Below are 13,859 nucleotides of genomic sequence, written 5' to 3'. Positions count from 1 at the left end.
GCAACTGTTTGGAGGCTGAAGTTAATCAATGAAATGTATTTATATAGCCCTTCTTACATCAGCTGATATATCAAAGTGCTGTACAGAAACCCTGCCTAAAACCCCAAACAGCAAGCATTGCAGGTGTAGAAGCACGGTGGCTAGGAAAAACTCCCTAGAAAGGCCAGGTGTTGCCAGTCCTGAACCAGGCTATCCTGGTAGTGGGATAGTGGGATCGAGGGGCAAGTGTTTAAATTGTGCAGTATTCATTATAAGGGTCTTGTAGCAGCAGCAGTTGTGTTGTTTGTTTAGTGTGTGTGTGTGTGTGTGTGTGTGTGTGTGTGTGTGTGTGTGTGTGTGTGTGTGTGTGTGTGTGTGTGTGTGTGTGTGTGTGTGTGTGTGTGTGTGTGTGTGTGTGTGTGTGTGTGTGTGTGTGTGTTTGTTTGTAAAGGTGCAGAGAATCAGAGCAGGTGGTCAGTCCAGTTTAACTGTTCAGCAGTCTGATGGCTTGTAGATAGAAACTGTTTCTGAGCCTTTTAGTATCAGACCTCATGATCTGATACCATCTGCCCGATGGTAAGTGAGTAAACAGCTCATGGCTGGAGTGTGTGGGGTCCTTGATGATGCCGCGGGCCTTCCTCAGGCTGAATTTCGAGTACATGTCCTGGATGGGTGGAAGTACGGTCTCAGTAATGTGCTGGGCCGTCTTCACCACCTGCTGGAGGGCCTTGCGGTCGTGAATGGAGCAATTCCCGTACCAGGCCGTGATGCAAATGGTCAGGACGCTCTCGATGGTGCAGCGATAGTATTAGGAGTGGACCCGGGGTGGCATGATGAATTTCTTCAGCCGCCTTAGGAAGTAGAGACGCTGTTGCTTCCTCTTGACAAGAGTGGTGGTGTTGTTGGTCCATGTCAAGCCCTCGATGATGTGGACGCAGAGGAACTTCAAACTGTTTGCTCTCTACTGCAGTCCTGTTGATGTGGATTGGGCCATGTTCCCTCCTCTGCCTCCTGAGGTCAATAATAAACTCCTTTGTTTTGCTGACATGAGAGAGGTTGTTGTCCTGGCACCACAATGCCAGGTCACTTACCTTCTCCCAATAGGCTGACTCGTTGTTGTTATAAGGCCTAGAACCGTGGTGTCGTCAGAAAACTTGATAATAGACTTGGTGTTGTGACAAAGCCACGCGTCGTGGGTGAACAGGGAGTACAGCACAGGGCTGAGGACACACCCTTGGGGGGCCCCTGTGTTAATTAAGAGTCATTGTAGAGAAGGCGTTGTTACCAATCCTCACAGCCTGTGGTCTGCCCGTCTGGATGTCCAGGATCCAGTTGCAGAGAGTGGTGTCCAGACCCAGGGTTCTGAGCTTGGTGTCGAGTAACAATAGTTGAATGCTGAACTGTTGTCAATTAATAGCATTCTCACATAGGTGTTCCTCTTATCCAGATGTGTTGCGGCCGTGTGAATAGCAATGGAAATGGTATCTTCCGTGTATCTGATCTTGTTGGCACAAACAGGAGGATGTATAGAAGAGTCAATAAACAACAGAGCAGCACTATAAGCTTCAGAGGTGATGGATGCGGGTGGCTAGGCTAGAGTTTTTGGAGTTGGGGGTTACTGTGTGGCTGTGTGCAAGGGCACGGGGTCATCTGCGTTGTTGCATTCCACTAGTAAAAACCCGAAGCTCCCATCATGCACCAGCGCGAGGCAGGGGCAGGGAGTCAGTCACGAGGTTAGGGTTAACTCTGTCCCTCGTCCTCTCCTCCCAGTCCTTTTGTTCCTGCTGCCACAGATGGTCACGGCCCCGTGTGACTGTCACATCCCCCATGTCGCAAATGCCATGGTCTAGGTCAGACATACACACTGTAACAGTCCTCAGGAAAGCCACTCTGTAACTTCATCACATCTTGTAGATTTTGTCTTACTTACATAGCATATGTAAGTCAAGCATCATACATGTAGAAGTCTTAGTTCGCTTGTTATTAATATTTTAAGAAGAGCAGATTTGCTGTATCTCTTATGTTCACACAGCTCATGACTAGAGGCTTCCTGGGGTATTCTTTGAAGAGAGAATCACAAAATGTATCTGAAGGTCATAAAATACAGTGTGTTGTGGTACTCATTCAGATAGAGCCTCATCCTTTCTGAATCCTCTTCCTTTGTCCAGTGAATAGTTGAACTGATCTGAAATTCTGAGAATGTAGTTACCCATCCTTCTTGTCTGATAGAGCAATAATGTTTGCATAATGGGTTAGGCGAAGCACACTTGAATAGATTATAGAATCAAACCTGCTTCTGCTAAAACAAGGGGAATTTCTTTTGTTAGATTTTTTCTTTTCTGTATAGTGTAGCTACAGTCCCTTCAGAAATTATTCATACCCCTTGACTTATTCCACATTGTGTTGTGTTACAGCATGAATTCAAAATTGATTAAAAAATAAATAATTCTCAACCATTTACACACACTTCCCCATAATGAGAAAGTGAAAACATGTTTTTAGAAATGTTTCAAATGTATTGAAAATTAAATATGGAAATATCTCATTTACATACTTATTTACACCCCTGAGTCAATACTTTGTAGAAGCACCTTTGGCAGTGATTATAGCTGTGAGTCTTTCTGGGTAAGTCTCTAAGGGCCTGATTCTGACCCCAGTTAAGCGGGCGTAAATGGAACGTAATTCCCTTTTTTTGCACTTTTTTCTCTATGCGTATTCTGACGATTAACTTAAGCATGAGAATACCGTGCTATTCACCTGCTATTCGTTTTGGGTGGAGATTGAATAAATGAAGGTGTCACGATCGTGTGGAGGATTGACGGACCAAAACGCAGCTTTAGGAAAATAAGCCATCTCCTTTTTATTAACGAAGAAGGCAAACGAAACAAAAACACTTAAACACTAAACAAAACAAGAAAACGATCGTGAAGCTAAACAACGATGTGCACACACTGGCTACAAACGTATCACATAGACAACTACTCACAACAAATGAAAGCCTATGGCTACCCTAAATAAGGCTCCCAATCAGAGACAACCGAAATCAGCTGTCTCTAATTGGGAACTCATTCAGGTAACCATAGACTCTCCTAGACAACTAAACATACATAGACAACGCTAGACACATGTACTCAACACAAACCCATATACTACACCCAACAACCCCTTTACCATAGAAACACCTAAAACCAACAAAACACAAACATTCCCCATGTCACACCCTGACCTAACAAAAATAATAAAGAAAGCAAAGAATACTAAGGCCAGGGCGTGACATAACCCCCCCCTTAAGGTGCGAACTCCGGGCGCACCAATAACCAGTCTAGGGGAGGGTCTGGGTGGGCTTCCATCCACGGTGGCGGCTCCGGCTCTGGTCGTGGTCCCCACGTCACCACAGTCCCTAACCGCCTCCTTAGCTTCCTCCAAAAGACCCCCCTCCACATTAACCCCACTGCATTAAGGGGCAGTTCCGGACTAAGGGGCAGCTCCGGACTAAGGGGCAGTACCAGGGTAAGGGGCAGTACCAGGGTCAGGGGCAGCTCCGAACTAAGGGGCAGTACCAGGGTAAGGGATAGCACCAGGATAAGGGGCAGCACCAGGCTGAGGGACTGCAGCTCCGGACTGAGGGACTGCAGCTCCGGACTGAGGGACGGCCCATGGCTGGCTGACGGATCTGGCTGCTCATGGCTAGCTGACGGATCTGGCTGCTCATGGCTAGCTGACGGATCTGGCTGCTCATGGCTAGCTGACGGATCTGGCTGCTCATGGCTGGCTGACGGATCTGGCTGCTCATGGCTGGCTGACGGATCTGGCTGCTCATGGCTGGCTGACGGATCTGGCTGCTCATGGCTGGCTGACGGATCTGGCTGCTCATGGCTAGCTGACGGATCTGGCTGCTCATGGCTAGCTGACGGATCTGGCTGCTCATGGCTAGCTGACGGATCTGGCTGCTCATGGCTAGCTGACGGATCTGGCTGCTCATGGCTAGCTGACGGATCTGGCTGCTCATGGCTGGCTGACGGATCTGGCTGCTCATGGCTAGCTGACGGATCTGGCTGCTCATGGCTGGCTGACGGATCTGGCTGCTCATGGCTAGCTGACGGATCTGGCTGCTCATGGCTAGCTGACGGATCTGGCTGCTCATGGCTAGCTGACGGATCTGGCTGCTCATGGCTAGCTGACGGATCTGGCTGCTCATGGCTAGCTGACTGATCTGGCTGCTCATGGCTAGCTGACTGATCTGGCTGCTCATGGCTAGCTGACTGATCTGGCTGCTCATGGCTGACTGACGGATCTGGCTGCTCATGGCTGGCTGACGGATCTGGCTGCTCATGGCTAGCTGACAGCTCTGGCAGATCCTGTCTGGTTGGCGGCTCTGGCAGATCCTGTCTGGTTGGCGGCTCTGGCAGATCCTGTCTGGTTGGCGGCTCTGGCAGATCCTGTCTGGTTGGCGGCTCTGGCAGATCCTGTCTGGCGGGCGGCTCTAGCGGCTCCTGTCTGGCGGGCGGCTCTAGCGGCTCCTGTCTGGCGGACGGCTCTAGCGGCTCCTGTCTGGCGGACGGCTCTAGCGGCTCCTGTCTGGCGGGCGGCTCTGCAGGCTCATGGCAGACGGGCGGCTTTGCAGGCTCATGGCAGACGGGCGGCTTTGCAGGCTCATGGCAGACGGGCGGCTTTGCAGGCTCATGGCAGACGGGCGGCTTTGCAGGCTCATGGCAGACGGATGGCTCAGACGGCGCTGGGGAGACGGATGGCTCAGATGGCGCTGGGGAGACGGATGGCTCAGATGGCGCTGGGGAGACGGATGGCTCAGATGGCGCTTGGCAGACGGGCAGTTCAGGCATCGCTGTGCAGACGGCAGACTCCTGCCGGCTGAGGCGCACTGTAGGCCTGGTGCGTGGTGCCGGGACTGGTGGTACCGGGCTGGGGACACGCATCTCAGGGCTAGTGCGGGGAGCAGCAACAGGACGCACAGGACTCTGGGGACACACACACGAGGCTTGGTGCGTGGTTTAGGCACTGGTGGTAAAGGGCTGGAGACACGCACCATATGGCTAGTGCGTGGAGGAGGCACTGGTGCTACTGGGTTGGGGCGGGGAGGTGGCGCCGGAAATACCGGACCGTGCAGGCGTACTGGCTCCCTTGAGCGCCGAGCCTGCCCAACCTTACCTGGTTGTATGCTCCCCGTCGCCTGACCGGTGCGGGGAGGTGGAATAACCCGCACCGGCCTATGTAGGCGAACCGGGGACACCATGCGTAAGGCTGGTGCCATGTACGCCGGCCCGAGGAGACGCACTGGTGACCAGATGCGTTGGGCCGGCTTCATGACATACGGCTCAACGCTCAGTCTAGCCCGGCCGATACGTGGAGCTGAAATGTACCGAACCGGGCTATGCACGCGTACAGGAGACACCGTGCGCTCTACTGCGTAACACGGTGTCTGCCCGTACTCTCGCTCTCCACGGTAAGTACAGGGAGTAGGCGCAGGTTTCCTACCTGACTTCGCCACACTCCCTTTAAGGCCCCCCCCAAGAAATTTTTGGGTTGTACTCGCGGGCTTCCAGCCTTGTCTCCGTGCTGCCTCCTCATATCGCCTCCTCTCGGCTTTAGCTGCCTCCAGCTCTTCACGAGGAAGGCGATATTCTCCCGGTTGTGCCCACGGCCCCTTACCATCCAGTATCTCCTCCCATGTCCACGAATCCTGTGTAGGTGGGTCCTGTTGCCGCTTTCCATGCCGCTTGGTCCTGTATTGGTGAGTAGTTCTGTCACGATCGTGTGGAGGATTGACGGACCAAAACGCAGCTTTAGGAAAATAAGCCATCTCCTTTTTATTAACGAAGAAGGCAAACGAAACAAAAACACTTAAACACTAAACAAAACAAGAAAACGATCGTGAAGCTAAACAACGATGTGCACACACTGGCTACAAACGTATCACATAGACAACTACTCACAACAAATGAAAGCCTATGGCTACCCTAAATAAGGCTCCCAATCAGAGACAACCGAAATCAGCTGTCTCTAATTGGGAACTCATTCAGGTAACCATAGACTCTCCTAGACAACTAAACATACATAGACAACGCTAGACACATGTACTCAACACAAACCCATATACTACACCCAACAACCCCTTTACCATAGAAACACCCAAAACCAACAAAACACAAACATTCCCCATGTCACACCCTGACCTAACTAAAATAATAAAGAAAACAAAGAATACTAAGGCCAGGGCGTGACAGAAGGTGTGGCGGAGGTGTGTTCACAGATACGTTGTATTCTGACCTTGACTTAATTCCCTAATAATTCCACCACCGTTACATGTGAGGAAACCATAAATAAGGTCTAGCGAACCTACCGGTTCCAAGTGGAAACAGCATCTACTTTATTTTTTCAGATAGAAATAACACCACTCTCCATAAACGGGTTGGTTGTTTAAATCAAATCAAATGTTATTTGTCACATGTGCCGAATACAACAGGTGTAGACCTTACCGTGAAATGCTTACTTATAAGCCATTAACCAACAATGCAGTTCTAAGAAAGTAGAGTTAATTAAGAAAATATTTACTAAATCAATCAAAGTAAAAAAAGAAAAACAAAGTAACACAATAAAAAAGCGAGGCTATATACAGGGGGTACCGGTACTGAGTCAATGTGCGGGGGTAGTCGAGGTAATTTGTGCATGTAGGTAGGGGTAAAGGGACTATGCATAGATAATAAACAACGAGTAGCATCAGTGTAAAAACAAAAGGGGGGGAGGGGTCAATGCAAATAGTTTGGGTGGCCATTTGATTAATTGTTCAACAGTCTTATGGCTTGGGGGTAGACTTGGCTTTGGACCTAGACTTGACACTCCCTGGTACCGCTTGCCGTGTGATAGCAGAGAGAACAGTCTATGACTTGGGTGACTGGAGCCTTTGAAATTGTTTTGGGCATTCCGCTGACACCGCCTGGTACAGGGGTGGGCAACACCAGTCCTCGGGAGCCTGATTGGTGTCACACTTTTTCTCCATCCCTAGCAAACAAAGCTGATTAATCAAATTGCATTCTAAACTGAAGTTCATGATTAGGTGATTATTGGAGTCAGGTGTGTTAGCTGGAGCTGGGGCAAAACTGTGTCACCAATCTGGCCCTCGAGGACTGGAATTGCCCACCCCTGGCCTAGTATATAGGTCCTGGATGGCAGGAAGCTTGGCTCTACTGGGCTGTACGCACTACTCTCTGTAGCGCCTTACGGTCGGATGCCGAGCAGTTGCCATTGTGAATAAAATTTTACAGTCATGAAAATGTTAATCTTGTCTTTGGTGTCATAAACAAACCTTGGTTCCTGCCTGTGCCTGGTAAAAATATGAGGGGGGGGGGGGGGGGGGGGTGCATCATGACCTCCTCCTTTGGACCATCTGGCAGAACGCTGTTATTTAGGTTAAGAAAGGAGATGTGCCAGACAAATACCGGAACCAACCCTATGAACTATGCCTATGCAACGTGTCTGTAACCAGTATATAAGGGAACTAACAGGACTGCCCCGGTTGAGCTCCTGATCGACATGTGTACTTGGTGCATTGAGTTGTTTGAAACCTCTCCAGCGCGCTGAAAATAAACAATGTGTTGAGGATCAGTGTGGCAGATGTGTTGTTGCCTACCCTTACCACCTGGGGGCGGCCCTTCAGTAAGTCAATGATCCAGTTGCAGAGGGAGATGTTTAGTCCCAGGGTCCTTAGCTTAGTGATGAGCTTTGTACTCAATTAACAGCATTCTCACATAGGTGTTCTTTTTGTCCAGGTGGGAAAGGACAGTGTGGAGTACAATTGAGATTGCATAATCTGTGGATCTGTTAGAGCAGTATGCAAATTGGAGTGGGTCTAGAGTTCCGGGATGATGGTGTTGACGTGAGTGCTACTGGGCAGTAGTCATTTAGGCAGGTTACCTTTGCTTTCTTGGCCACAAGGATTATGGTGGTCTACTTGAAACATGTAGGTATTACAGACTCAGTCAGGGAGAGGTTGAAAATGTCAGTGAAGACACTTGCTAGTTGGACCACGCATGCTGTGAGTACACGTCCTGGTAATCCGTCTGGCCCCACGGCCATGTGAATGTTGAACTGTTTAAAGGTCTTGCTCACATCGGCTACGGAGGGTGCGATCACGCAGTCATCCAGAACAGCTGGTGCTCTCATGCATGCTTCAGTGTTGCTTGCCTCAAAGCGAGCATAAAAGGCATTTAGCCCGTCTGGTAGGCGCATGACGGGGTTGGTGTAGATTGTAAACTATATTTAGTCTCCAATGTTTATTGATATCATAAATACATTTGCACAATGAGCACTTGTTGTCTCTTGAATAAATCGTTAAAGTTATTGGTTAGCTAGCTAGCAAATTTTTGCCATATTAAAATTGACATGGCTCCCGAGTGGCGCGGTGGTCTAAGGCACTGCATCTCAGTGCAGTGCCTTAGACCACTGCCTTAGAGGTGACACTACAGACCCTGGTTCGATTCCAGGTTGTATCACAACCTGCAGCGATTGGGAGTCCCATAGGGCGGCGTCGTCCGGGTTAGGTTTTGGCCAGCATTGTAAATAAGAATTTGTTCTTAGCTGACTATCAACTTTCCCACAGTAAAGTTTATGAAATGCTGTGCCATTATGCAGAATTTAAATTGTACGACCTTTTAACTTGCAGGGATGGGCACTCTCGAATGTCTTAATTAAAGGCTACCCTGACTTTCTCTGTTTCCTATTTCTATCATGTTAAATATTATCCACTATCAGTATCGACGGTCAGTAGGCCTAATAACAACACATATTCAACTGCCAATTTACTGTTAGTTCCCTTCAGCTGGTAAAGCCTACATTATCATTCCATTTAATTCCATTGTTGCATTTACCTTAATTTGTTACGTTTATCTAAATATACATACATTTAGATGGCTTTCTTTCATTGATCCCTAATATTCTGAACCCGTTCTCTCGATATATTCTATTGAGTCTGTTGACAAATTTCAAACTAAAAGGTACACCAAATGTACTGAAAATATTGAAAGAAAACTCCACAAGAAAATCAGTTGGCCAGCAAGTGGGAGGGTTTTCAGCAGTTGAATTACATTTATTCAGCACTTGCCAGGGAACCACGCCAAATACTGAGAAGTGCATAGGAAAGGCGTGTGTAAGAAAGGCGTAATTACCTGAGTTGGAATCGTCCCCTAAGAGCTTTCCAAACCTAGATTGTGCAACACTTGCGCATTATTCTTTTTTAAATTCTTCAAGCTCTGTCAAATTGGTTGCTGATCATTGCTAGACAACCATTTTCAGGTCTTGCTATAGATTTTCAAGTAGATGTCACTGTCTTCTTGGTAAGCAACTCCAGTGCATATTTGGCCTTGTGTTTTAGGTTATTGTCCTACTGAACGGTGAATTCATTTCCCAGGGACTGGTAGAAAGCAGACTGAACCAGATTTTCCTCTAGGATTCTGCCTGTGCTTAGCTCCATTCCGTTTCTTTTTTATCCTGAAAACTCCCCAGTCCTTAACGATTACAAGCGCACCCATAACATTATGCAGCCACCTCTATGCTTGAGAATATGGAGAGTGGTACTCAGTAATGTGTTTTATTGGATTTGACCCAAGCATTACATTTTGTATTCAGAACAAAAAGTTAAATTGCTTTGCCACATGTTTTGCAGTATTACTTTAGTGCCTTGTTGCAAACAGGATGAATGTTTTGGAATATTTGTATTCATTCTGTCAATTAGGTAAGTATTGTGGAGTAACTACAATGTTGTTGATCCATCATTAGTTTTCTCCTATCCGAGTTAGGAAGAACACCGAACGGCAACTGAGTTAGGAAGGGCACCTTTATCTTTGTAGTGACTGGATGTATTGATACACCATCCAGTGTAATTAATAATTTCACCATGCTCAAATGGATATTTATTGTCTGTAAACAATTTTTTGCACATTTACCACTAGGTGCATGGACTCTTCTTTGCGAGGCATTGGAAAACCTTCCTGATCTTCGTGGTTTGAAATTCATTGCTTGACTGAGGGACTTTACAGATAATTGTAGAGATGAGGTAGTCATTCAAAAATTATGTTAACCATTATTATTGCACACAGAGTCCATGCAACTTATTATGTGACTTGTTAAGCAAATATTTACTCCTGAACTTATTTAGGCTTGCCATAACATAGGGGTTGAATACTTATTGACTCCAGACATTTCAGCTTTTCCTTTTTTTTGTTGTCAACAAATCGAAAAACATAATAGCACTTTGGCATTCTGGGGTATTGTGTGTAAGCCAGTGACACAAAGTATCAATATAACCCATTTTAAATTCAGGCTGTAACACAACGTTGAACAGGTCAAGGGGTGTGAATGATTTCTGAAGGCACAATGAAAGTTTCTACCATTGACATAGAAGTCCCTTCAATCTTCCGGCGACGCAATAAATATGTTTACTACGCTAACAGCTTCTGGACTGGCAATGATAATCATACCAACAGATCAGATTACATTTACAGTATTGAAGTAAAAAGAGTATATATGAACAGCACTTGCTATGATCAGACAATTAAAAGAGCATGAAAACAAAAGAGCAGTTTAATCCCTCAGAAACTTTGATCCAGGAAAGAGCGTGTATCTGCAATTAATCATTTACTGATTTGATTATCTTGCTCTGTAAAAAAGGGAAACCCCAAGAGGTCAAACAGACAGCTCCTAATACAATATGGTAGAGAGCAATGGAATTATCCAGCAGATTTCAATAGGGATGAGCTCTGCTTATGAAACATCACTCATTCCCCAAGGGGGATTTTTTTTTTATGGCCCCATAGCAACACAACAGCTCTCAGTTTCTCACATTTGGAGCAGACAAGCTCTTCCCTCTGCACCTCCTGACAGACAGAAGACCAAATTGATGATATGAGGAGCTGTTCTGTTAGGGGTGTCAACAGTAGGATGCTCTCATAATCTGCGATGCCCGATATTAACTTTCAGAATTACCTCAACATTTTTCTATCATCAACATGATAGACCACAGCTAATATAACACCACTCCCATGACAAATCAGATATTACATATGCCTATCCAACAGTGATCTGTATTTATGAGTTAGTGAATGTTTTCATAAGGTGTCACGCAGCTAATGAATAAATGATAAAGGCCATGTGGCTGTAGGCCTGTTAATATGCTTGTGGCCACCAAATATGAAATTTTCATTAACTCAGAGAACATATAGGTAAAATAAACAGAGCTATCTTATAATACAGATATTAAAATAACAACTATACTATTAAAATGAAGAAAGGATCAATATAAATAATTTCAGCATTCATTTTAGAAATGATGATAACATTAATGATGTTATGTACTAAAATAGGATAAAAATATATATATTGCATAGACATATTGTATAGATACATATTAACAGATATTAAAAGTCTCCTTCCATATACAGTACCAGTCCAAAGTTTGGACACACCTACTCATTCAAGGGTTTTTCTTTATTTTTACTACTTTCTACATTGTAGAATAATAGTAAAGACATCAAAACTATGAAATAACACATATGGAATCATGTAGTAACCAAACAAATCAAAATATATTTGATATTTGATATTCTTCAAAGTAGCCACCCTTCACCTTGATGACAGCTTTGCACACTCTTGGCATTCTCTCAACCAGCTTCATGAGATGTGCCTCACAAGGTGTGCCTTGTTAAAAGTTAATTTGTAGAATTACTTTCCTTCTTAATGCATTTGAGCCAATCAGTTGTGTTGTGACAGGGTAAATGTGGTGTACAGAAGATAGCCCTACTTGGTGAAAGATCAAGTCCATATTATGGCAAGAACAGCTCAAATAAGCAAAGAGAACGACAGTCTGTCATTACTTTAAAACATGAAGGTCAGTCAATACGGAACATTTCAAGAACTTTGAAAGTTTTTTCAAGTGCAGTCGCAAAGCCATCAAACACTATGATGAAACTGGCACTCATGAGGACTGCCATAGGAAAGGAAGACCCAGAGTTATCTCTGCTGCAGAGGATAAATTCATTAGAGTTAACTGCACCTCAGAATGCAGCCCAAATAAATGCTTCACAGAGTTCAAGTAACAGATACATCTCAACATCAACTGTTCAGAGGAGTGTGTGAATCAGGCCTTCCTTCATGGTCGAATTGCTGCAAAGAAACCACTACTAATTTGTATTTTTTTATTTCACCTTTATTTAACCAGGTAGGCCGGTAGAGAACAAGTTCTCATTTACAACTGCGACCTGGCCAAAATAAAGTAAAGCGACACAAACAACAACACAGAGTTACACATGGAATAAACAAACGTACAGTCAATAACACAATAGAAAAGTCTATATACAGTGTGTGCAAATGAAGTAAGATTAGGGAGGTAAGTGAATACGGCTGCACAGTATTGTCTTTTATCGATGGCGGTTATGATATCGTTTAGGACCTTGAGGGTGGCTGAGGTGCACCCATGGCCAGCTCGGAAAACAGATTGCATAGCGGAGAAGGTACGGTGGGATTCAAAATGGTCAGTGATCTGTTTGTTAACTTGACTTTTGAAGACCTTAGAAAGGCAGGGTAGGATAGATATAGGTCTGTAACAGTTTGGGTCTAGAGTGTTTCCCCCTTTGAAGAGGGGGATGACCGTGGCAGCTTTCCAATCTTTGGGGATCTCAGACGATACAAAAGAGAGGTTGAACAGGCTAGTAATAGGGGCTGCAACAATTGCGGCGGATAATTTTAGAAAGAGAAGGTCCAGATTGTCTAGCCCAGCTGATTTGAAGGGGTCCAGATTTTGCCGCTCTTTCAGAACATCAGCTATCTGGATTTGGGTGAAGGAGAAATGGGAAGGCTTGGGCAAGTTGCTGTGGGGGGTGCAGATATGTTGTGGGGTAGCTAGGTAGAAAGCATGACCAGCTGTAGAAAAATTCTTATTGAAATGCTTGATTATCATAGATTTATCGGTGGTTACAAAGGACACCAATAAGAAGAAGAGACTTGCTTGTACCAAGAAACACGAGCAATGGACATTAGATCAGTGGAAATCTGTCCAAATTAGACATTTTTGGTTCCAACCGCGGTGTCTTTGTGAGATGCAGAGTAGAGGAACGGATGATCTCCACATGTGTGGTTCCCACCGTGACGCATGGAGGAGGAGGTGTGATGGTGTGAGGGTGCTTTGCTGGTGACACTGTCAGTGATTTATTTAAAATTCAAGGCACACTAAACCAGCATGGCTACCACAGCATTCTGCAGCGATACGCCATCCCATCTGGTTTGCACTTACTGGGACTATCATTTGTTTTTGAACAGTACAATGACCCAAAAGTCACCTCCAGGCTGTGTAAGGGCTATTTGACCACGAAGGAGAGAGACTCAGTGCTGCAAGGGATGACCTGGCCTCCACAATCACCCGACCTCAACTCAATTGAGATGGTTTGGGTTGGATCGCAGAGTGAAGGAAAAGCAGCCAACAAGTGCTCAGCATATGTCGAAACTCCTTCAAAACTGTTGGAAAAGCATTCCTCATGAAGCTGGTTGAGAGAATGCCCAGAGTGTGCAAAGCTGTCATGAATGAGATGGTGTGTCCAAACTTTTGACTGTTACTGTATATTATTTAGTACATACATTCCAGTACTGGAATAATATCCAATAAGTTATAGAAAAGGGGATGGGGAAGAGAAGAAAAGACAGATCTAGCATTGGGCACTTACTCAATCATCCAATACATTACAATGAAATGTGCTCCTATTTATGACTTAATATCACAGGTTGCTGCTCTACACCTTGCCTGTTGATGATGTAATAAATGGGATGAGAAGCATATGCTTTATGCACAATCCATTAAAGGCAAAACTAAAAATGCGCAT

This window comes from Salvelinus fontinalis, chromosome 28, assembly GCF_029448725.1.
Source record: "Salvelinus fontinalis isolate EN_2023a chromosome 28, ASM2944872v1, whole genome shotgun sequence".
NCBI lineage: Eukaryota > Metazoa > Chordata > Actinopteri > Salmoniformes > Salmonidae > Salvelinus > Salvelinus fontinalis.
The sequence above is the reverse complement of the archived record's forward strand: the minus strand, read 5'-3'. Positions refer to the sequence as shown.